At 39.0% G+C, this 6,464-nt stretch overlaps 1 protein-coding gene and 1 long non-coding RNA gene across 2 annotated transcripts in view; both read left to right on the top strand.

Moving 5' to 3' along the window:
• The window catches only part of LOC103350135 (uncharacterized), a 55,467-nt gene extending 49,041 nt beyond the window's left edge, over positions 1-6,426 (top strand). The window contains exons 2-3 of the long non-coding RNA XR_001794510.3: positions 2,803-2,930; positions 4,983-6,426. This is a non-coding gene — a long non-coding RNA (uncharacterized lncRNA). The remainder of the gene's footprint in view (positions 1-2,802; positions 2,931-4,982) is intronic.
• The window catches only part of PRKACB (protein kinase cAMP-activated catalytic subunit beta), a 223,868-nt gene that overhangs the window by 51,404 nt on the left and 166,000 nt on the right, over positions 1-6,464 (top strand). The gene's annotated exons all lie outside the window — the stretch shown is intronic.

The following is a 6,464-nucleotide window of genomic DNA, read 5'->3' as shown; positions in this document are numbered from 1 at the left end:
CCGGCGCACTGTGCTGATCCGATGGCAGGAACCAGGTACTTCTCCTGGTCTCCCATGGGGTGCAGGGCCCAAGCACTTGGGCCATCCTCCACTGCACTCCCTGGCCACAGCAGAGAGCTGGCCTGGAAGAGGGGCAACTGGGACAGAATCCGGAGCCCCAGCTGGGACTAGAACCCAGTGTGCCGGCGCCGCAAGGCGGAGGATTAGCCTAGTCAACAATATTTCTACTGATCTGACTTTATATTTGCTTTGATGTTCATCATCCCCATACAGATGTCCCACTGTCAACTCAAATTCAATATGAACCAAGTCACAGATCTCTCATTAATATAAAAATAAATTTTTTCTCCTTTATTCTGGATCTCTCTTATCCAGTCACCTAAGATAGGAAACTGAAGTTTTAGTCTTTCATTTCCACTATATTGGGTGGCCGTTGTTTTTGTCTACCTTATTCAAAGACTTCTAGAAAACTGAAATTCTCTTATTCCATGTCAAAGTCCCTTGCACAAGAATAATCATGTGATCCATGTGAAACCAATAAAAGGAAGAGAAAACATGAAACTCTTCAGTACAGTGAGTAGCTAAACTGGAAGGATGTAAATCTGTCAAGTGGGCAGAAACTATTTAGTAGAACACAGTCAAATGTATAAAAAGAATAAGGGCCAATAAGTGGAGATACATAGCCTTAAATTACTGGATCTACTTAAACCTAAAACCATGTCCAACCTAGACTTTCCAGTTCTATGACTCAAAAAATTCACTTTTCTCAAGCTAATTTGAATTTGATATCTATCACTTATATTATACTTTAGAGTCCTGACAGACAACAAACCCTACTGATCTTAACATTGAAATGTCTCACAGGCACCCTTTTTCTCTTCCACCACTACCACAATATTTAATACCTTCATGTCATTCTTCTATTACAACAATCACTTTACAGGTCTACTTGCTGCCATTATATTGCTTCTTCAGTGTATCCGTCATATTGCTATCAAAGTTAGCTTATTAATAAGATGTAAGATTATGTTACCACTCTTTTAAAATAACTTAAGTGGTTCTCTATCACATAATAAACAAAGCCCACATATCTCAATGGAATTTAAGTTTTCTCAGAATAATCACAATTTGGTTTGAAGGTTGCAAATGTTACTGCATTCTTCCATAAAATCTGATCTAGTATGACACAGGGATAATTTCCATGGAAGCCTCTGCTCGTGTGATTTTAGTTCTCAACAATCTTCCCCACATATTTAACATCAAATTCCAAAGCTGAATTCTTATATGGTCTGTGATTCAACAGCACTTTCCTTTTCATTTCTTTAATGAGTCACTTATATTTATACTATAGTAAAAATTTTAATTTGTCTTATTTTTATAGAATTACTTATACATCCATCTTCCCTTGCACAAAAACTTCATGAGGGTTCATATTTGGACTGTGCATAATGCTTTGCACATAGGAACTCATTAAATCCACTATAACCAAATCTATTGAATGACTGTTGAAACCTAAGTGAAAGAAAACACAATGTTATTAAAAGGTAGCAGGCAGATTTATAGTTACTGAATCTCTATTATATAACCAAAGTTATCCTGGGTGATTTTATAGATTATTTAATTTAATCCACGTATTGTTACACTCAGGAAACTAAGACCAAGGGAAATTAAGTAATTTATGTGGAGATCACATATGGTAGTGAAACCCCAATATGAGCTTAGATTTTTGTCTGCAAATGTTGAATCCTTTCTACCTGACTATACCGTACTTTGGTTTGTCAATATCAATAACATCAGCATGTTAATCTCATTAGCCAGATTCTCCTTTTTTTCACCTTGGTCAAGATAGGCTCCAGTTACAAACTGAGGTTTCCTAAAAGATTTGCACAATTTTTGGCAATCTCATAAAGCAGCAAGTGTTTTGTAAATCTGAATCTTTGTTCTGCATGTATATGTGAAAAAATGTATAGCACACCACTGAAATTCACATTTAACAACAGTTTCAATAAAAACACACTAATAAAGCAAGAACAGTGGAAAAAAATGTAAACTTTGAGAGTTCCTATATATAAGAAAGGAAATCATTTTTCTCCTCTTCTGAACCTGCTTTGTTTTCTCATTTGTATTCTAGTCCTTCTGCAAAAGAAGTAAGCTATAATTCTACTCTGGGGCTAGCTCATTTTTGTTGACTTTTTACCAGGTTACTTAATCAAAGTCAACTACTTTAGTTTTCTTATTGAAAAAGAATATTCCACAAAATGCATAACAAACTTCAGATACTGAATTCATTATTGAATAAAGCAGTTGGGATTACTCCCAACAAGACAACTTCGTACTGTACTAGCATGATTTGAAGAATTATAACATTTTAGCTGTACATTTACTTCCTCATTTGGAAGCATTATTTTGCACTTTGCCTTATATTCATAGGGGTGCATTTGGTTTAGGAATCTTATCCAATAATAAAATATTAGACTATAAAGATTATGGATTATTAGTCAAAATAATCACAACCCTGTGATGGTTAAATTAGTCTTCACTTGCGTTTATTTGATGTAAAGTAAAATATAAAAACAAAATGACTCAGTCATTATTGTTCAGTAGTTATCAGTTTCAAGTTTATCTGTTCCACTGACCATAAAAGAAAAACAAGTATTTTTGACATACATTATGTTTATATGCTGCTTTACTTTGAAAGGACTCAGAAATCAAGTTGACAATATAAGTAAAAACTAGAAAATAAATGAGTAAAAATTTACTCATTCTCTCATTCTTTCCCTTTTCTCATTCTTGAGTGAACAGATGATTCTAGGAAGAAGGGAGCCAAGGCTCCTTGTTCCTAAGCCTTCATTTCCTCATCTGGAAACTAGAAATAATAAAACCTAATCTTAATGAGGATCAAGATTGTTTCTGCCACACAGTGATTGCAGGTAATCTGATGCTTTGCCTTTTACTCTTTGAGTGACCTTGACCAAGTGACTGCATTTCTTTGGCATTTTATTTTAAACATTTGTAAAATGGTGCTAATATCTATTTCTCTATGTTTGTTGTGAGGGTCAGATAAGATAATGATACATGAAAAATTTTTTATAAAGTACTAGAAAATATGAAGTGAGCATTTGGTTTAATAACTAAAACACTCTTTGGAACAACTGCATCCCATATCAGAGTGCCTGGGTTCAATTCTCAGGTCTGATTTTAGTTCTAGCTTCTGGCTAATGCACACCCTGGGAGGCAGCAGTTAATGGCTTGAATATTTGGGCCCCCGCCACGGAAATGTGAGGTGAGAACTGAGTTCCTAGCTCTTGGCTTCACCTAAGCCCACCCCTAGCTGTTGTGGGCATTTGGAGTTGAACCAACTAATGGGAGCTGTCTCTCTGCTTTTCAAATGAATACATTTAATTAACTCATTCATTCATTAATTAAAAATAAATTATTGAAAAAAGGATAATTATTTCTTAAAGCTACCACTGATAGAATTTTCCCTGCTACATAGTCTTACATGTTCTGAGGTTAGCCAAAATATTATATGGAAAGGGAGGCTGTCTGTTTTCTGTATGACTCCCTTTTTTTTTTTTTTTTTTTTTTTTTTTTTTTTTTTTTTTTGACAGGCAGAGTGGACAGTGAGAGAGAGAGACAGAGAGAGAGGTCTTCCTTTTGCTGTTGGTTCATCCTCCAATGGCCGCCGTGGCCAGTGCACTGCGGCCGGCGCACCGCACTGATCCGATGGCAGGAGCCAGGAGCCAGGTGCTTTTCCTGGTCTCCCATGGGGTGCAGGGCCCAAGCACCTGGGCCATCCTCCACTGCACTCCCTGGCCACAGCAGAGGGCTGGCCTGGAAGAGGGGCAACCGGGACAGAATCCGGCGCCCCGACCGGGACTAGAACCCGGTGTGCCGGCGCCGCTAGGCGGAGGATTAGCCTAGTGAGCCGCAGCGCTGGCCATGACTCCCTTCTTAATAAGTCTGCTTCCCTGGAAAAAGATCTAGATCTGGTGCAAAGCAAAGACATTTGTGGCCCAAGGTAGCAATTGTCCCACACTAGTCCAATCGTTCAAGAATAACTGGAAAAGTAATAAAACTTCTGCCTCTTCTAGAATTTAGAAACAATTCTTGAAATAGTCTTTTAGATATCACCCAAACAGTGGCTCCCTAGAGGGAAATCATTTTTAATATAGAAAACAACTTGTATGTAGTTATAATAATTATGAATGTTAACCAATCAAACTGTACTTTTAAAGTATAAGCTTCATTGAATCAGAGCAGCAGTGTAAGATAATATAAAACTGAAGTAACCATATAAAGAAAAAATAAAAATGGTAAAATAATTTTAAATAGATTTTTTTCCATTAGCAAATAATATACTTCCTTAAGCAATGATAAATTGAGAAAACAAAATAATTTTATTTTTATGTGTTAATTTTCCAGGCTATTATTACATCTAACTTTATAAGAGCTCTCTCCTTTTCAAATTAATGAATTATTAAACTTATGGCTCCCCTCTCATTAGAAACATAGAATTCAAAACTACATGATGGCATAGACATTTAGCTAAGTGGGTAAGATGCCCACATCCCATATTAGAGTACCTGAGTTCAATACCTGGCTCTGGCTCCTGACTCTAGTTTCCTGCCACCAACCATGTGGGAGAACTGGACTGAGTTTCTGGTTACTGGCTTCCACCTGATCCAATTTGAGGTACTGCAGGTGTCTGGGGGAGTGATCCAATGAGTGGAAACTCTCTTTCTTTGACTCTCTGTACTTCTCTCTTTCTCTCTCTGTGTGTTTGTAATGGCAAGTGACATATTATGCATTTAACTACTCTTTTATTATTAGTTGGTCTTTAAAAAGGCATGCATTTAAAAACTGAACCAGTGAAGGCAATATGATTATTCCAAGAGTCTAAAAGGATTTGCTCCAAAAATAGAGTATAAAATTTTTATTATATATATGGTTCGATGCTAATGACTTTTTAATTTATGCAGGCCAAAATGTCACAACCAAAAAACTAAACGTGGTATTGTTGCCTGCTGATACAAAATCTCACATCATCTAATCAAAATCTTTGGTTCCATATTGTTTTATTTGGATTTATTGGAAACCCAGAAAACAATATAATGAATTTCCATCAAGAAGAATACTCATTGTGCATCTACCTTTTCAACTCTATAGACTTCAAATATTGGAAATGCAATTTACTACAGCATACACATTTGACTGATAGCATGATGGACAGACTCTCAGACTTTAGAACCCAAATGCCTAGGCTCCAACCTTGCTCCTGCCAGGTAACAGCTGGATACCACTGGGTGCGTTAGTTAACTTCTCCATGTTGTCTGTTAATAAGTACCAGGCTGTATGGCATTGCGTTCTAAGGATCAAATGAGCTACTGCTTGTATTTGGAATACATTATGCATGATGTAAATATGTGATATTTTTACAAAACTAACAATAAGAAGAGTTTACTGAGAAACTCCTACAGTTACCATTCTGTTTTTTTGTGAGTATTGAAGCTTTTTCCTTCTTTTTTTTTTTTTTAATCCTGAGAAATTTCCTCAGCTTATTTTCAAGCCAACAGGTATTCATTAAACAACTGCAGTGCCTGTGGACACAAAATACATTCATGTATTATCTGCCCCTCCGAGAGGACTCATTCTACTTTAAATTCGGAATAAATGTTCACAAAACAAAGTCCAAAGGAACATGCAAGAAGAAAATACTAGATGGCCGCATAAAACGACCTGATAAGTAAACTTAATAGCAACCCAAGTAACCTAATTTCTGTATTAAAACAAATGCACTAACAATGGCGAATGTATTTTACTTTGAGATCTACAAAGTTGCTAAGTACAGTGCTCCACATCCACAGAAATTCTGCAGAAACAGTAACGTTTTCTTCATCTTCCTCTGGGACGTCTGACAAAACCTGCGAGTGAACAACCTCACTGCAAACATCCCAGGGCTAGGGTACCGGAGCCCAAGAACCGGAAGGACAACAATGTAGGCTCCGCGAGTACCTGCATCTGCCAGGGAAACACAGGCTTGACCCAGGACCCTAGCAGGGACCGGGCTTATACCGCGGCCCAGAGGTTTCCCTTCGCGTGCCGTCTCCAGCCCGACGGTGCGGTTCCTCTCCGGCCCGGGCGGGGAGAAGGCAGCCTTCGAGCTAGGAGCCGCCGCGTTGCACAAGGAAAGCAACCCCGGCCATCTCAGGACGTCGGGGGCCCAGGCGGGGAGCGCTAGGCAGGAGAGGATTCTCCGTTCTTCACAACTAACGGTTCTCACGCCGCCTCCCGCTACCTCGAGGACGGGCGCCCGAGTGCCAGACGGGGGACACAGCAGCGAGGAACCTCCCCCGGCCGCCTCTGCGCCCCATCTCAGTCCACTGCCCCCCAGCTAAGCAGAGCGGGGACCCACCGCGGGCCCCCCGGGCCCGGGCCCGCACGTCACTTCCGGCGCGCGCGCC

Source organism: Oryctolagus cuniculus, chromosome 7 (assembly GCF_964237555.1).
Source record: "Oryctolagus cuniculus chromosome 7, mOryCun1.1, whole genome shotgun sequence".
Taxonomy (NCBI): Eukaryota; Metazoa; Chordata; class Mammalia; order Lagomorpha; family Leporidae; genus Oryctolagus; species Oryctolagus cuniculus.
The sequence above is the reverse complement of the archived record's forward strand: the minus strand, read 5'-3'. Positions and strand labels throughout refer to the sequence as shown.